The following is a 19,217-nucleotide window of genomic DNA, read 5'->3' as shown; positions in this document are numbered from 1 at the left end:
CTTGCTTTCTTAATACAGTCAGAGTGAGCCACATACATCTACTGCTAAATAGATTCCCAGTGGGAGATAGTCTAAGACAGAAATTGAGAAGCAGGGGAAGAGAGTCTCTGATATACCTCAATTATCTCAGTTGGTTCCATTGTGTGAGGGAAAAATCTTGCATTTGGTAGATGGGAAAGAAGATCGATTTATATATATTTCATCTTCTCTAACTCCTCAAATCAGTAAGGCACTTATATGTAAGTATGTGACTGACATCAAATGAAGCACTCATGTCCTTAAAGGCGTGCCCATACTTCTTGTTGAATCGGGGCTTTGCTTTCATTTCAGAGATGAAGGTTGGTTTTACCTTTCTGACAGGTGAATTACAAGCTGATGCCAGTCCTTGATTCAGGTTTTCTGGACCAAGACACAGGATCTGCAGTCTATTTTCTATCAAATAAATCAATGCTTTCAGTAGGGAGTCTGGTATCTTCCTCAGTCTTTTAAGTTCTGCTGACCTGGTTGGTATATTCCGGCCCGTGTTGTTTACAAAAGGGAAAAAAGGATTCTCTTGATTCATTAATAATCCTTTATGGGACACGGTGAGCTCTCCAATGGCATTTCGGGTCCTGGGAATTTTAAATTGATGAGCATGGAACATTTATCACAGACAAACTTAAGAGGGTGCAAACAACAGTGTTAATGATGGAGAACTTCCAACCTCAAAGGGAAAATCATGGTGAAAGGAAAACTAACCTCAATCTCCTGATAGGATAGATGAGGTCTATGCCATGTTTCCTATCTATGGAACTTACCAACACCAAAGTATCTGAGCACCCCCAACATTTAAAAGGTTTATATCCTCACAGTTCCCCAGAGAGGTACAGGAGGATATTATCCCCAATTTACACATGGGGAACTGAGGCACAAAGAGAGAAAGGGTAGATGTAAAAAGGTGTAAAGATGGAGATAGGCATCATGGGGTAGTCACCTAAGTGATTTAGGTGCCTAAGTCACATCAACTTTCAATGAGAGTTAGAGTCCACATGTTTAAAGGTTTTGGGGCATCTAAAGATGCTGACAGAAACCTAATGGGATTTTCAAAATGGCAAAGCATCTAACTCCCATTGGTTGCAGACACACTACTGCTCGTAGTGCCTATTATATAGGATAGATCAGTGGTCCCCATACATTTTAGGGTTGCGCCCACCCTTTACCCCTGTCCATGCCCCCCCAACCACCAGAGCCAGGGCCGGGAGTGGGGCCATGGCTCCGGTGGGCGGGATGCAGACAGGGATAAGGGGGTGAAGGCTGGGGCCACAGCAGGGAGTGGGTCTGGGGTCAGAAGTGGCGCCTGGGCTGGGAACAGAGCCGATACCAGAGGCTGAGGCCTTGGCTTCAGACAGGGCTGGGAGCAGAGCAGAGCTGGGAGCAGAGCAGGGCTGAATGGTGCCCCCTCCCTGCTCCCCATGGGTCCTGTCCCCTTGGATGTTACAAAGAAGCCCCTCCTATGACTTCTCCTTTTATACATTGATACAATAAAGTTACGTATCACACTCCAGATGTTAGTTACCACCCTTATTCTCTTACTTGCTAGTTTGCACAAAACATCTTCATCCATTATCCTGTCATTCACTCCTTATGTTACGAGGGGTCAGTGTCTTCTTATACTATCTCTTACAACTGTGTTTATGCAGTTACTTAAGAGATCTGTATGTTTTTGTACCATCCTCTTATTTTGGGAATGTGCTTACTTGGTTATCTGATACCTGGTGCATTGCTATTTTGCCAAGGCCAGGCCTATTCCAGTTCCCAGCCTTTGGTTCACACTGTTTCTTATGCTTAGGGCTCCAGCAATCCTTACAGTCACAGCATCCATTATACATTTGTCTCTTAACCTTTTGTGTCATCTTATAACCAGTATAGACCCCATTTTACCATTTGTTACTATTCTTTACCATTTCATTTATTAATTAGTCTAAAAGCCTTGGAAAATAAAGCTATATTTTTAATTTGCTATGTCATTTTTGATCTCTGTTTTGTGAGATGAGCTGGTGAGTTGCTTTTTATTGTTTTGTTTTGGTTTTCATTTTGTTACTATGGAGGATGTGATGGGTTCCCCCTGGGGTGCCACCTGGAACTGGGGTGCCGCTGAGCCCTCTGACCAACCAGCCTGGGCTCCCTCTCTCACACTGTGCTTCTGTGACAAGTTGCAAAGACCTCCAAGCTTGTACTTTCACCAGCCTTCACCCAGTGACACGCAGGCTCTCTAACCACCAGCATCCCAGCCTAGGAATCCAGAGCAGTACCGTCCTGTCCTGGTTAAAGCTGGCCAGTATATGGGTTTAATACCTGGTCCATCTCTCCCTCAATGTGAAGAGGACCATGCACACTTGTGGTGACCAATCTTAGTTTTCCCCCAGACACCTTAGTCAAATGCACATTGGTTTGCATTAAAAAATAAAATAAGTTTATTAACTACAAAACAATAGATTTTAAAAAAAGAACAGGAGTACTTGTGGCACCTTGGAGACTAACAAATTTATTAGAGCATAAGCTTTCGTGGGCTACAGCCCACTTCTTTGGATGCATACGAAGAAGTGGGCTGTAGCCCACGAAAGCTTATGCTCTAATAAATTTGTTAGTCTCCAAGGTGCCACAAGTACTCCTGTTCTTTTTGCGGATACAGACTAACACGGCTGCTACTTTGAAACCTGTCAATAGATTTTAAGTGATTATAAGTGATAGCAAACCGATCAAAGCAGATTACCTAGTAAATAAAACCGCAAACTGAGTTTAACATACTAGATAGGTAGGATATAAATTAACAAATTCTCATCCTGAGAGATAAACAGGCTGGCAGATTCTTAAGGTACAAGCTGCCTCAGCTTTGCAGCTTGGGTTTTTCCTAGGTTTTCATAAACAGGCTAGAAATACCTTTGCCTGGAACCGTCACTTTCCCCCTGTTGAGTCTTTATTCCTCAGGTGTTTACAGGTGTGTTGTTGTAGGGAGAGTGAGTCCCAGCGTGATGTCATTTCTCCCCTTTTATATCTTCTTCCCAGTGCTAGAAAGCTCTTTTTCCTGTGACCTGGGTCAGACAGTTCCCATTGTGCTATCTCTGAGAGGTTTCTATTGTACACAGTTCTGTGGTAATCTTTGTGCTTCTGTGCATTTTCTCAATAAGCCATTAACATTGTTTGGCATTTTTACTATTGTACCTGAAAGGCTGCTTGTGGGTGTTTTCAACCTCACAATATGTTTCAGTAACACATACATAGGCAAACTTCAACTTCACATACAACAATAGCACATACAATCCAATGAGATATTAATGTCTAGCAGATCAACACTTTTAGAATCACAAGGCCTACTTTGTACAAAACATATCCTAATTACATGATAGTGGAGAATGTTGGGGTGCCAGGGTGTCACAGATGAGACCAAACATTTTGAAAGAGAAAAGAAAATCCTAATAAAACAGCCTTTCATATATTGTGTGTATGTGTATGTGTGAAAAGTTGTTAAGTTTTTAATTTTTGTAGGGTTTTTTGCATTTATTTTTGTGATATAAACATTTATTGAAATAGATTATCATTTTTTTTATTTACCTAAGCAGTTTCAGTAAATAAAAAATTGTGCTAACCATTTAGAGAATACAATTTCACTAAAATATTGTAAATAAAAAAACCTGTCAGTAGTAATACAGTACAAAGTTAAATAAAAAAAGACAAAAATGGGACTATTTCAATGTTCAAATGAAAATAATGTCTAGGCTTTTATTGTATATTATTGTAAATTTTATTTTTTCGTGTTTTCAGCAATGTTATTGAACGTAGATAGGAAAACACAAAGGAGAGAACTTTAGCACCCAAATAACGTTGAGTGGCCCCTAGAACAATGCGGGGAAATTTGCCACTTTCATTGCAAATTCAGTTTTCCATGAAAACTTTTCTCAGTGCCCCTTCACATCTTTGTTCCTCAGGCTGTGAGTTCAACATGGGGGTTAATATCCTGTAAAGCACCGAGATCAGTCTGTCATTGTCCAGCGAGTAGCTGGAGATGGGCCTGACATAGGTGAGGATGGAGCTCCCGTAGTACATCAGGACGATGGTCAGGTGGGACCCGCAGTTGGAGAAAGCTTTGAGCCTCCCTTCTGTGGAGCGTATCTTCAGGAGGGTGGAGATGATGTAGATGTAAGACAAGATGATGCACAGGAATGGGATCCACCCAATGAAGACCCCGACGGCAAGCAGGATGATTTATTGAAGGAGGTGTCTCTGCAGGAGAGATTGAGGTGGGGCGGGATGTCGCAGAAGTAGTTGATCTGCTTGGCCCCGCAAAAGGTCAGCCGGAAGGTAAAAAATGTGTGCACTCCAGAGTTGAGGAAGCCACTGGCCAGGAGGCACCAGCCAGCTGAAGGCACAGGGTTTTCCTCATGATGACCAAGTAGTGCAAGGGGATGCATATCTCTACGTAGCGGACATAAGCCATCACCACCAGGAGGATGCACTCCATACTCACAAAGGCCAGGAATAAATAGAGCTGGACAATGCAGCCTGCATAGCTGATCCTCTTCCTTTCCACCAGTAGGTGCACCAACATCTGGGGACATTGGTGGTGGTGTAGCAGAGGTCCAGGAAAAAGAGGTTCCCCAGGAAAAAGTGCATGGGGGTTCTGGATCTGGACATCCGTGCAGACAATGATGATGATGGAGATATTCCCCACCAGGGTGCACAAGTAGGTGACCAAGAAGACCCCAAAGAGCAAGAACTGAAGCTGCTGGAGGTTGGAGAACCCCATGATGATGAACTCAGTTGGGGCAGTTTCATTTGCCATTTTCTTCACAGCTGAGAGGGATGACTCCAAAGGGAATAAATTTAAGGAATGAGGCTGAGGTTGTATGCCCAGTCTTTATTACAGTTTATGGGAACTGAGCATCTAAATCTCTTAGGTAGATTTTGAAAAACTCAGATGTAGGTTGTTTGTGAACTAGGACAGAACATTTTAGGGGATAATTTCAGCTTAAATTGTGCAATATCAAGGCAGGCAAGTGTGTCTGTGTGTCTCCTCATGTGTGTATTTGTATTTGATTGCATGATTGTGTTTATTACTGTATCTGGTTATGTGTGTTTGTGTCTGTGAGAGTTTTATTGTGTATATATACGATCTGTTCTGAAAACATCCACTCAGTGTGCAGCGGCAGTCATCTGAAAACATCTACTCAATGTGCTACGGCAGTCAAAAAAGTGAACAGAATGTTGGGAATTAGTAAGAAAGGGATAGATAATAAAACAGAAAATATCATATTGCCTCCATATAAATCCATTGAACACCCACATCTTGAATACTGCGTGCAGATGTGATCGCCCAATCTCAAAAAAGATATATTGGAATTAGAAAGGGTTCAGAAAAGGGCAACAAAAATTATTAGGGGTATGGAATGGCTGCCATAGGAGGAGAGATTAATAAAACTGGGACTTTTCAGCTTGGAAAAGAGATGACTAAGGGGTGATATGACAGAGGTCTATAAAATCATGAGTTGTGTGGAGACTGTAAATAAGGAAGTGTTATGGAAGTGTTATTTAGGGGCGACCAAATGAAATTAATAGGCAGCAGGTTTAAAACAAACAAGAGGAAGTATTTCTTCATGTAATGCACAGTTAACCTGTGGAACTTGTTGTCAGGGGATGCTGTGAAGGTCAAAACTATCACAGGGTTCAGAAAAGAACTAGATAAATTCATGGAGGATAGGTCCATAAATGGCTATTAGCCAGTATGGGCAGGGATGGTGTTACTAGCCTGTTTGCCAGAAGCTGGGAATGAGCAACAGGGGATGGATCACTTGATGATTACTTGTTCTGTTAATTCCCTCTGGGGCACCTGGCATTGGCCACTGTCAGAAGACAGGATACTGGGATAGATGAACCTTTGGTCTGACCCAATATGGCCATTCTTATGTATATGTTTGTCACAGTGTTTGTGATTGCAGTAGTGCCTATTTTCTATTATATATGGATATGGTTGTGCTGTGTGTGGTGTTCTTCATGTATGCGATTGTGTATGTGATTCTGTGTGATTGTGGTAGTGTCTATTGGTGTTCAATTGTGTATGCATATAGTTATGAATTTTTGCTAATTTATATGTAGGTGTTTGTTTGTACAGTTGTGTGTGCTTTTGTGTGATTCTGGTATGGTCTCCATGTGTGTTTTTCAATGTGCATATATATGATTGTATGTGTGTATTTGTGGTAGTGTCAGTGTGTGTGTTTAATTGTGTTTGCATGTGTGTAAGTGCAGCAGAATATGTGTGTGGATTCTGTGTCTGTATATGTCTGTGGTTTTTTTTACTTACCTATTTCTACTCAATACAATTTTGGGTTGCAGATATAAAATTCCTCATTGATCAAAGAGAGGCTAATCCCTATCTATAAGGCTGTGGGATGCTATTTCAGTTCTGGGTTGGGCATTACAGGAGGAATCCTGTCTCAGATACAGCTCTGATACTAAAGTCATAAAGCTCTAAAACACTCTCCTATGGCTGGTGTGTGTAACATTTTCATACCAACCTTTTCCACTGCCACCTCCAGGCATTTTCCATTCCACCTCACAGCCAGGCAGCCCACACCATTTCCTTGTCTATATCCCGCCCGGGTTCATACCCAGGTACATCACTGAATATGACAAATATGAATGAATATGAATATCACGGATAAACCGAATAATACTTTTCAGTGGTACAAGAATGAATTAACTCGTTCCCCTTATCTCTTGCTAATCACTCATTCACTCACTAACTCCTATCTATCTATCTATCTATCTATCTATCTTCATCACCTTTATCAGGACTCTATGTCTTTCTTTCATTCGTTCTTTCGTTCTGTAGCGGGGTGAACACCCGCTCCAGCCCTGAAAGGGTTGGAAAAGCCCTGCAGAGGGCTGGGGCTGCGAAAAGGAGCAAAACCCTGGCTGATTGGGGGAAGTGGCTGCAGCTGGGGCCTTATAAAAAGGAACTGGGCCTTATAAGAAAGCCTGGGAAGCCAGAAGGAGCAGTATTCCTCTGACTAGAGAGAGAGACAGGCCTGGCTGCTTGGGAACTCACCCAGGGGACCTAGAGTGAGGCAGGGCTGGGGAAAGGCTTTAGGAGCTCGGAGGCCCTAGCCAAGTAACTCTCCAGGCTGCAGGGCCTAGTTCAAGGCCCATCTAGGTATTGGGCTTGCAGAGGGGCAGCCTGAGGGTGGGTAAAGGCAGCCAGTCTAAACCCCTTGTTGCCTGTGATGATCAGCTGATAGACTGCAGTCCGCCCTAGGGCGCGGGGGCTAAACTGAGACTGGCAGTAGCCACGACTGAGGCGATGTGGGGATAGTGGGTGGGGAAACCCAGTAAGACTGTGGGGTACTGCAGGAGGCAAAACACTGAGACAAGGGCACCGGGGTCCTGGGAGGGAAACGGGGGACAACGACAAGCGGATCACCGGCCTGCAGAGGGCACTCGTGGGTTGAAGAGCTAATTCCTGAGGATTACTAGCAGGAGGTGAGTCTGCTTTGCTACACTTTTTTTCTTTCTAGAGTGTCTGTTTCTCTTTTGCTCACTTTCTATGTCCTTCCTGTCCGGGGCCACCCCCTATTCTCACCTCCTTACCTAATTAATATCCCTCTCCCACCTGTGCCATAAAGCATGCAAGCCCCAAGACTTTCAGACCGTCACTAAGGGCTTATCTACGTGGACACTTAGTGATGGGGTGTAAACCTACTCCACACTAGACTGCTGTGTACCCAGAGTATGTCTAGACATTGCTGCCACACACTAACAGTTCCCCTAGTGTCATTTGATCTAGCCTGCTTTGCAGCGGGAGTAACTGAAAGTGCACTCGGGAACTATTATTGCACGACAGCAGCATCCACTTAGATATTTTGTGCACGGTAGAACACCCCAGCTTGTGGCAAACTAAGTGTTCATTTAGACGAGACCTGACTCTCACACTTAGTCAAGTTATACTGAGTTCCCAGGAACTGTGGATTTGCCTTGGGATGCAGAGGCCTGGCAGACATAAGGGAGGGATGGGAAGTGTAGAATATGGGGCTGCCCAGATGAGCAGAAGCCCAGCCAACATATTTAATATGGCATTCAGAGTTGGCACTGGTGAAGGGGGAGGATTTGTAAAGACATGAGCTGTCTTTGAAATGGGAGCTGGATGCCTAGCTATCCCTTGTGCCTTTGAAAAATCTCCCCCTCTGAGTAAGATTTTTTTCAAAGCTGCCTAAAAGATTAGAGTGGCCCAATTTAAGTCACTGTAAAGGGACACAATTTTTCAGTGGGTGGTGCTCAGTACTTTCTGAAAATCAGCCCCCTTAAAGGCAGCACAGATTAGACAACTGAAAATGGAGGCATCCAAAATCACTAAGGTCCAAATTATTTCAATGTGTGTTAGACACTTAGATGTTTGAAAATCCCACCAGGTGCCTAAATAGCTTTAAAAATCTGGCCCATCACTTCCTTTGAAAATTGTGGCCTTAGTTATCAACATACAAGCACAACGGTCTGCCACAAACAAATTCACAGATATAAATAGACACAGAATCACAGAAATGTAGTGCTGGATGAGATCTCAGGATGTCATCTAGTCCAGCTCCCTGTGCAGAGGCAAGACTAACTAAACTTAGATCAAGTCTAACAGCTGTTTGTCCAACCTGTTCTTAAAAAATCTCCAGTGACGGGGATCTCACATCCTCCTTAGGTGACCTGTTCCAGTGCTTAACTATTCTTATCGTTAGAATTTTTTTCTTAATATCTAACCTGAAACTGTCTAGATGCAAATAAAACCAATTCCTCCTTGTCCTAACCTCAGTGGACATGAAGAACAATGGATCCTGTCCTCTTTGAAACTACATAAGAATGGTCATACTGGGTCAGAAAAAAGGTCCATCTAGCCCAGTATCCTGTCTTTTGACAGTGGCCAATGCCAGGTGCCCCAGAGGGAATGCACAGAACAGGGCAATTATCAAGTGATCCATCCCCTGATGCCCATTCCCAGCTTCTGGCAAACAGAGGCTAGAGACACTATCCCTGTCCATCAAGCTTGGGTGACCAGATGTCCCGATTTTATAGGGACAGTTCCAATTTTTGGGTCTTTTTCTTATATAGGCTCCTATTACCCCCCTAACCACTGTCCCGATTTTTCACATTTGCTGTCTAGTCACTCTACTAATAGCCATTGATAGACCTATCCTCCATGAACTTATCTAGTTCTTTTTTGAACCCTCTTATAGTCTTGGCCTTAACAACATCCTCTGGTAAGAAATTCCACAGGTTGACTGTGCACTGTGTGAAAAAATACTTCCTTTTGTTTGTTTTAAACCTGCTGCCTATTAATTTCATTTGGTGACCCCTAGTTCTTGTGTTATGAGAAGGAGTAGATAACACTTCCTTATTTACTTTCTTTACTTTTTCTTTACTTATTTACCTTGCAGACTATTGTTATAGTTTTCCTGTGGACTGCCTTATGCTGGGGGCTGTGTTTCAAACCGAGGACTTGCCGGTTAAGGATTGTCTAAGAATCCACTGAAGGTGGCCTCAATGTCTATATAAGTATTTCTGGAGTTTCTGCTACTTACCATGCAGGAGTAATCAGAATTGTGCATCCAATTACCTGGGTGGCTTTGAAAATCTCAGCTATTGTTCTGTGCTGAACTTTTGTTACTAAGTTTTTTATTATTTTTATTTTTATCATATAGCCTTTTGAATTAATTCAGGCTGTGCCAATTTGGCTTAGTCAGTGCTGGTGTCACAGGCACACGTGTCTAAATATTCTTACATCTTGGAGTAACATATATTTATTATTATTATTATTATCTGTACTGGGCTAGCTTGATTATCACTTCAAAAGTTTTTTTTCTCTTACTTAATTGGCCTCTCAGAGTTGGTAAGACAACTCCCACCTGTTTATGCTCTCTGTATGTGTGTATATATATCTCCTCAATATTTATTCCACTCTGTATGCATCCGAAGAAGTGGGCTGTAGTCCACGAAAGCTTATGCTCTAATAAATTTGTTAGTCTCTAAGGTGCCACAAGTACTCCTGTTCTTTCTACTAGCAGACAGTTCAGCAAGCTAATTCAGCAGACCTCGATGTTACTCACAAAGAAAGACCATAGGCACGGTTCAGTGGCAAAGGCACTCGATCAGGTTTATTGTCCTCATGGCACAGCCCTAGCTTCCCATAGAAGCTACAGGTATGCTAACACATGAGTGCCCCATGGCAAGGAGCAGCTCAGTCAGCAGCGGGAATGGTCTGCTGTCCCCTTGGCTTCACAAAGGGTTAAAGAGAGGTACCCCATCATTTATAAACTGAGACGAACAACATATGTACCACCTCACGTGTTTGTTCACCCTCAGCTTGTTACCTCTCCTTGTACCTTGCTCCAGGTGTCTTGGACAAAACATCCCTATCCATTACTTCTGTCAAGCCCTCTTAAATGATGTTAGGTCAGGATATATATGGATTAATCTTTTGAAGTGTGTTCTCACACACACACACACACAGTATCTGTTGCTTCTTAGGAGTTCCTGTGTTTTAGCAGTGCCCTTGCCAAGGTCATGTTTCGGACAGTGAACTTGTAAGCATCTGATTTCATACATGGCCTGAGTTTAGTTTACTGCATAGCCTAACTTTTTTGATTATGGTTCAAGCCTCATATCTTGTATCAGGCACAGTGCTTCAGGATCTCTCTCTTACATTCTGTGGGATTTGACCCTCTGTCCTCATTTTGCACTAATATTGTATCAGATGCCCAGAAGTAGGGAGCACCTAATGTGTGCTTTCTGATAAAGGAATGGTCTAACCTAGGAAGTCATACTCATGTGAATTCACATGAGGATTCTCAACTATGTATCATTAGCTCAGATTGTCTCTATTTCATTCTATCTATATCTATCTCTATATATCTATATCTAAAAAGACCTTAGTTTATCTGCATTCTTGTGAAAGACAGAAATTTCCTGACAGCTTGTCTCAGGGCCTCGTTGACCTCTTTGTTTCTCAGGCTGTAGATGAACGGATTGACCAGAGGAGTCAGGACTGTGTAGATGACAGAGAATATTTTGTTTAGATCTCTCATTCTGTTTGGTAGCAGATACACAATTATGAGAGTCCCATAGAAAATTGTCACCACGATGAGGTGGGAAGAGCAGGTGGAAAAGTCCTTTTGCCTCCCAGTGGTGGAAGGGATTCTGAGGATGGCAGCGATGATACAAATATAGGATGTCAGGGTTAGTAGAAATGGGGGCAGTGAAAACACAGAGGAGAAGATGAGGGTCACAAGTTCTAACAGATGTGTGTCAGTGCAGGACAGTTTAATCATTGGGGTGAGATCACAAAAGAACTGGTCCATTTCATTGGGGCCACAAAAAGTTAGCTGTGATATCAAATATGTTGTCACAGAGCTAACCAGAAAGCTATCCGACTGTTTAATTAAAACAAAGCATCGCGAAGGCCCGCGGTGGGTGTTGACGTGATGTGATTTCTGCCCAGTGCTCTGGGCGGTGCGCCGCGACCGGCTCTGTTGCTAGCTCAGTGCAGAACTTGAAATTCATGAGGGTTGAATAACACAGTGGTTTGCATATTGCAAAATACCGATCATAAGACATCAAGGCTAAGAGATAACATTCTGTAGACAGGGGACAGCTAAACAAATTGAACTGCACTAAACAGCTGTTAACAGAAATGGTTCTGTCCCCTGTCAGGAGACTGGCCAGCAGCCTGGGCAGGATGGTGGAGGTGTAGCAGGTCTCCAAACAGGACAAGTTCCCCAGGAAGAAGTACATGGGGGTATGAAGGTGCCCATCAGCCACAACTAGCGCAACAATGAGGATGTTCCTGGCCATGGTCACAATGTAGATCACTAGAAACACCAGGAAGAGAAGAATCTGCACTTCAGGGAGAATCCCAAATCCCAGGAGAATGAATTCTGTGATGGTCGTTTGGTTTCCAGATTCAATATTTGTTATGTTTTGCATCTAGCAGGAATAAAACAAACTCTGAAACAAAAGACAAGGAAGCAAAACTTTTGTATTTTAATATAATGTTAAAATTTTAATTCCAAGTTGTTCAAAAGCTTCCATTGTGGGTTACTAGCCCAATGGCTGGCTCAAGAAGCTGGACTGAGAAGGATAATTCTCTAGTCACTCTGATGGTGCAGACATCTGAACTTTGGTTTTATGTATTTTATGTATTCATAGATATATAGATTCCAAAGCCAGAAGGGACAATTGTGATAATTTATTCTAGCCTGACTCCTGGATAACACAGACCCTAGAACTTCCCCCAAATAAATCCTGGAACAGATCTTAGAAAAAAAAAAAAAGTCAGCCCAAATTGCTTTGAATTTTTAGGACATTTCCTTTTCATTCATTAGCTGCGAGGGCAGCCATATCCTGAGCCAGGCCCTAATATTTGGCGAGGATTGACTTTTCCATCATTGGCAATTTTATATCAAAAGTGTTGTGTTTTTTTTTTTTAAAGATCTGATGTAGTTCAAACAGGGATCATTTTGGGAGATTTCTATGGCCTGTGTAATATAGGAGGTCATGATACCTTCTGGCCTTAGACTCTAGGGATCTATAAAAACCCTTCAAGATCAAGTATTCTCTGTCAGGTATTCCTGATACAGGTTTTTTTTTTTTCTGTTTCTTTTATATTAAATGTTAGGGTATTTGGAGAAAAAATTGACCTCAGATAAGGGGTTGCCCACAATTTGTTACCCAACTTCCTAAAATAGGCATGTTGTTGGACTGAAACCTGTATTTACATAAACCAATATAAGTGACCGTGACAACTCTCCTCTGCCTAATTCTTGCTAGGAGCACATAGCACTTTCTTTCTTCTCGCTCCCATTGCCTACAGCACTGTCTCTTCAGGGATAGGTCACTGGTATGAAAAGTGGAGGCACGCTTGGGGTATGATGGATTGCACCCTTAGCAAGTTCGCAGATGACACTAAGCTGGGGGGAGAGGCAGATATGCTGGAGGGTAGGAATAGGGTACAGAGTGACCTAGATAAATTGGAGGATTGGGCCAAAAGAAATCTGATGAGGTTCAATAAGGACAAGTGCAGAGTCCTGTACTTAGGAAGGAAGAATCCCATGCACTACTACAGGCTGGGGACCAACTGGCTAAGCAGCAGTTCTGCAGAAGAGGACCTAGGGCTTACAGTGGATGAGAAGCTGGATATGAGTCAACAGTGTGCCCTTGTTGCCAAAAAGGCCAACGGCATATTGGGCTGTATTAGTAGGAGCATTGTCAGCAGATCGAGGGACATGATTATTCCCCTCTATGCTGCACTGGTGAGGCCATATCTGGAGTATTGTGTCCAGTTCTGGGCCCCCCACTACAGAAGGGATGTGGACAAATTAGAGAGAGTCCTGCGGAGGGCAACGAAAATGGTTAGGGGGCTGGGACACATGTCTTACGAGAAGAGGCTGAGAGAACTGGGGTTATTTAGTCTGCAGAGGAGAAGAGTGAGGAGGGATTTGAAAGCAGCCTTCAACTACCTGAAGAGGGGTTCCAAAGAGGATGGAGCTCAGCTGTTCTCAGTGGTGACAGATGACAGAACAAGGAGCAATCGTCTTAAGTTGCAGTGGGGGAGGTCTAGGTTGGATATTAGGAAACACTATTTCCCTAGGAGGGTGGTGAAGCACTGGAATGGGTTACCTAGGGAGGTGGTGGAATCTCCATCCTTTGAGGATTTTAAAGCCCGGCTTGACAAAGTCCTGGCTGGGATGATTTAGTTGGTTTTGCTCCTGCTTTGAGCAGGGAGTTGGACTAGATGACCTCCTGAGGTCTCTCCAACCCTAATATTCTATGATTGTGACAATGATGTAAAAAACTCCCATTTTTTAAAAAGCTGGCTAAATTGAGTCAGCTATTCTGATCTGAAACACCCTGAGACACTTAATGTAGTCAGAGCTTAAGATCTTCACAGTCACCTTAGCTCAATTCATTAAATAAAGCTAATAAGAATTTTGAAAGCATAGTTTTTCATTGTATAAATAGTGCCATGAAGAGAGGAGAAGGTATAGGTCAGCCGTTCTCTGTTATGTACATTGCCTGTTGCTTAATTTCTGGATAGAATTTATTCTAACTTCTAAAGCCCTAAATGAAATGGAGCATGCAGATCTGATACCACCTGCCACCCCTAGTGAAAGGAGAAGGTACATGTGTTCCATCATCTAGTTTTCTGGGTAGAATTTAAGATGTTTGCTCTACTCCTATACTGTCCACAAGTAAGACATATAAACTTGAGACTGTCTCTCTGCCCCATATTGATACAACCACAGTCAGTGGAGAGCCTCATGCCACCACCTCCTCAATATAATACAGAAGAAGCTGCTGGAAGAGTATTCTCCATAGGGGACATACATTGCTGGAATTAATTTCCCCGCTTGATCTGAAATACCCATCTCAACAGATTTAGGCTAAGGTTGGTAGAATTGGGAATTGATCTGCAATTGTGTTTTGAGGCTCATAAACAAATAGCATTATTCTGCCATGTGACCAAGCACAGCTTTCTAGACGCACATTCAGAAATGAAGCTGAAACTGTCTCCCTCTCTTGATCACATCTGTGGTTTATATTTTAATCCTCAACAAGTGTAGAAATGTTAATAAACTTGTTCTAGCCCCCACCTCCACCCCCAGGATTTCCTATTTGTTCATATTTCTCATAGACATTTTGCCTGGGATTTTCAAAATAATCCACACTGGTCTAATTCTGATCACCTTTGAATATCCCACCTGAAATTCAGTGGGAGTTGGTGCCTGAATTCATTAGGCTCCTGGGAAAATCCTACTGCTCTTTCTGATCTCTACTATTGGAGAATTGATGGCGCACTGGTTTTTATCAGTTTTTCATTGGCCTTTTTGGCAGGGATATCAAACTCCAAAGTTTAGGTCTATCAGTTGTCCCTTATGAAACCTAGCTGATATGTCACTCAGCTAGCATAATAAGGATAGAGAAATGTAAAAATAAATTAGAGTTTTTAATGGGAGCTAGGTGCCCCATGCCCTAAGTCATGTTTAAAAAAATCCTAGCCTAAATAGATAAATAGATCTAAAACTCTAAAACCTAGAAGAGGTAGAACGGTCAGAACCATTACAGAACACTATAGGCTGAATCCTGAGAAGTGCTGATCATTTACTGAGCACCTAGTAGTTTGGTAGGTAGATTTCTCAGCAGTTGATATTCCCAGACCTCTCCATCTTTATCATTATTTTTTATGTTATCCTAGTGCCTAAGAGCCCTAGTGTTGGATCAGGACCCCCATTGTGCTAAGTGCCATACAAACAGAGAACAAAATATGGTCCCTGTCTCAAAAAGCTTGCAATCTAAAACCTGGTCTACACCAAAAACTGGTCAACCTAGTGACTTCACACAGGGCTGTGAAAAAAGTCATGCTCTGTACAATGTAGTTAGGTCAACATAACCCCCACTGTAGGTGCAGCTAGGTTGATGGAAGATTCATGGGCTGACCTAGGTACTGCCTCTTGAAGGGGTGGATCTGCTACATCAATGGAAAACCCCTTCTGCTGTTGTAGGAAGTGTTATGGTTGTCAAAGCTGGATCCCCACTTTGAACTTTAGGGTACAAATGTAGGGGCCTGCATGAAAAACTTCTAAGCTTAACTACCAGCTTAGCTCTGGTTCGGCTGCCACCATTTCAATGGATTCCCTTCCTGGGAAGCCTTGAAAAACCTTCACCAAATCCCTGGTGAAAACAAATCCAAACCCCTTGGATCTTAAAACAAGGAGAAATTAACCATTCCCCCTCCTTCCTCCCACCAACTCCTGGTGAATCAAGTTCCAACCCCCCTGGGATCTACAACAGGGAGAAATTAACCATTCCCCCTCCTTCCTCCCACCAACTCCTGGTGAATCAAGTTCCAACCCCCCTGGGATCTACAACAGGGAGAAATTAACCATCCCCCCTCCTTCCTCCCACCAACTCCTGGTAAATCAAGATCCAAAACCCTTGGATCTTAAAACAAGGAAAAATCAATCAGGTTCTTAAAAAGAAGACTTTTAATTAAAGAAAAAGGTAAAAATCATCTCTGTAAAATCAGTATGGAAATTAACCTTACAGGGTAATCAAACTTAAAGAGCTCAGAGGACTCCCCTCTAGTCTCAGGTTCAAAGTACAGCAAACAAAGATAAACACTCTAGTAAAAGGTACATTTACAAGTTGAGAAAACAAAGGAAAACTAACACACCTTGCCTGGCTATTTACTTACAAGTTTGAAATAGGAGAGACTTGTTTAGAAAGATGTGGAGAACCTGGATTGATGTCTGGTCCCTCTCAGTCCCGAGAACGAACACTCCCAAACAAAGAACACAAACAACAGCCTTCCCCCCCCCCCCCCCCAAGATTTGAAAGTATCTTGTCCCCTTATTAGTCCTTTAGGTCAGATGCCAGCCAGGTTACCTGAGCTTCTTAACCCTTTACAGGGAAAAGGATTTTGGAGTCTCTGGCCAGGAGGGGTTTTATAGTACTGTACACAGGACAGCTATTACCCTTCCCTTTATAGTTATGACAATGGTACTACAGTGCCACAGCTTCAGTGTTGTAGTTGTGCTGTTGTAGCTGCTTTAGTGTAGACATATCCTCAGTTTAAGACAGACAAAAGATGGAAACAGACAGATGGGGTATGTAGGGAAACAATCAAAAAGTATTGGTCAATTGATTTACCTCTAAGGCAGGTGTGTTTCATGCTGGATTCCCTGATGTCACGTCTTCACGTTTCAGGAACCGCGATTGTCAGAGCTCATCTTCTATTCACACCTCCTTCCTCTGCTTTGGATCCTTCAATAAAGGGACTTATACATGTCTGAGATGATTTTCCGTTTCTTCTACCCTGATTGGTGCATTTTGCCTCTTAGCGAAGAATGAATCTCTCTCCTGCAGCATTATTTATTATCTGCATGAAAAAGTGGAATTTCCCTTGGCAGTTCAGTGGCTGGGAATTTTACATGACTGTGAAAGGATAGTGATAATATTGAGTGGGATTCTCAAAGCCACTGAGGGATGTGGATGTCCAATTTTCAATAACTAAAATGAGAACTGGGCATCGAGCTCCTGTAGGGACTTTGTAAATCTCAGCCATATTTATTTCTGGAGAATAATAGGAGCGACAGGAGCACAAAAAATTGGTCTAAAGAGGAAAGCACTAGAGAGAGAACAGCTAACCTGAAGGGATATCACTCTGTTTGGCAGTTAGATGAGATGAGTGTTCTGGTATAGGGGAACTATTAACTTACCAGTTCTAAGAGTAAAGTTCAAGCACCTGTGTGACAATTTGGGGAATCTGTCTGTAGAATTTATGAATTCTGGGTGAGATTATGAACTTTGTATATGTCTGTGTCAGACCACAAATTCCATTTTGATTGCAGAGCTGGTCTTTACCTTCCTACTGTCTTTTGACCTCCATCTTGAACTAGAGTTTCAGAAGGGTGCTGGCACATGGATAACAAAAGAAGGTCACTGATGTTAATTGCCCTCCCATTGAAATGGAATATCTCTAAATAATAGACTGGCTCCCAACCAGGAGAACTGGTTTATCTGGGAACAGGGCCTGAAATCACCTGAGAAGGGGGAGCAGGACCTGACCTGGCAGAAGGGGCTAAATGTTATAAAAGAGCAGGAACTGTTCTTCTTCAGGGCCATTTTCCTCCAGCTCAGGAGGAGGGAGAAGCATCCCCACATGTACGTGCTTGATGAGGCAGCGGACCCTGTCTACCCTCCTGAACCCAAATGGTCCCTTAAGAACTCCCAAGGGAAGGTAGAGCTAGTGAAGGGCATTTCTGTGTATGTTATATGCTTTGCGGTTTCCACATGTGTCCTGAAATAGTTAAATGGTGACCCAGAAGGCTCATTCCTTTGGTGGGATTCTGGGAGAGGGTGTGTTTAAGCTATGTGGGGGCGGGGGGGTTGAAGGATCTGCACTGAGCCCAGGGGTTCCAGCTCTCAGGACAAGGTGCTAGACAAAGGGTCTGTGCCCTAGGAGTGTGCCAAGGGACCCCCGAGATTGGGGCAGTGCCTGGGCTCCATTCAGGTTCTATAGGTTTAAAGCATGCAGGGACCCAACAGCTGATTTCTCTCACTACAGTGGCTGAAAAGGAGTGCTCGTTTTGGACAGCCCAATCCTAGAATCTCTTTGCACCTCTATCTCATTCTATTGACTTCAACAGGCTTTGGAGCAGACATTCATTTCTCTCTGGTACAGCCTGAATAGGATATACAAGAGGATGGGATTTAAGATAATTAGCTACAGATTTCAGGCAATAAGAACAAGAATAATAAAATCACTGGTGGCAGTTTTTGGCTGTACATTTTGAAAATTCGGTTGAAAATCTTTGGTTTTCTATTGTCAAACAAAAAAGGTTTATTTTTTTCATGAAAAATCACAAGTGTCTGCATAATGGTGCTTTCCTCCCACCTCTGTTTTTTTACCAACTTCTGCTATTTCCTCAAAGCTAGTGAACCATCAATTGGTAGGGGGTCTGTGATGTTGGTGCTGAAGGTACAGTTGTCAATCCTCTCAGATGACCACATATAAGCAGCTGAGGTTAGTTACACTAGACTCTGTAGACAATATATGTAGGCTAAAGATGATGAGACTTATTCTATTTAGACTTGTGCCTTGCATAGTCATTGATATCTTTGAAAATTGGAAACCCAACCTCCTCACCTGATGTAAATTGGTTGCCTACAGCTAAGGATGAGGATCCTTGGGTGTTTAACAAGCTATCATCACTGTGAGCACAGTCTCTGGTTCATTTTGCCCTAACTTCCCACAGGTGTAAATTGCTGTCATTAAATAAGGAACACAGATGGCCTGGTTCTCATCTCATTCACCCAGGTGTAAATGAGGAGTAACTCCTCTGGCAATGATAGTGCTGATTCCCCTCTCACTCGCACAGGCATAAATCAGGAATCACTACTTTGGTATCAGTGGGGTAATTCTCCTCTCACTTAGTTTGGGATAAATTAGGAGTAGCTCCATTGCAGTCAATGGGCCCAATCCTCTTCTCACTCACCTTGGCATAAGCCAGGAGTATGCCCACTGGACTCAATGGACACATTGAAAGTACAATTAGTCCCACTGTGGAGTATTTAGGCTGAGATTCTCAAAGGAACCTAAGGGGGATTTTTAAAAATTAATGGAAATTGGGCACCCACTCCTGCAGTGT

At 42.8% G+C, this 19,217-nt stretch overlaps 1 pseudogene; it reads right to left on the bottom strand.

Moving 5' to 3' along the window:
• Window positions 1-3,912: 3,912 nt before the first annotated feature.
• Window positions 3,913-4,819, bottom strand: LOC128846774 (olfactory receptor 5V1-like; annotated as a pseudogene).
• Window positions 4,820-19,217: the final 14,398 nt, after the last annotated feature.

Source organism: Malaclemys terrapin, chromosome 12 (assembly GCF_027887155.1).
Source record: "Malaclemys terrapin pileata isolate rMalTer1 chromosome 12, rMalTer1.hap1, whole genome shotgun sequence".
Taxonomy (NCBI): domain Eukaryota; kingdom Metazoa; phylum Chordata; order Testudines; family Emydidae; genus Malaclemys; species Malaclemys terrapin.
This window is presented reverse-complemented; position numbering and strand designations above follow the sequence as displayed.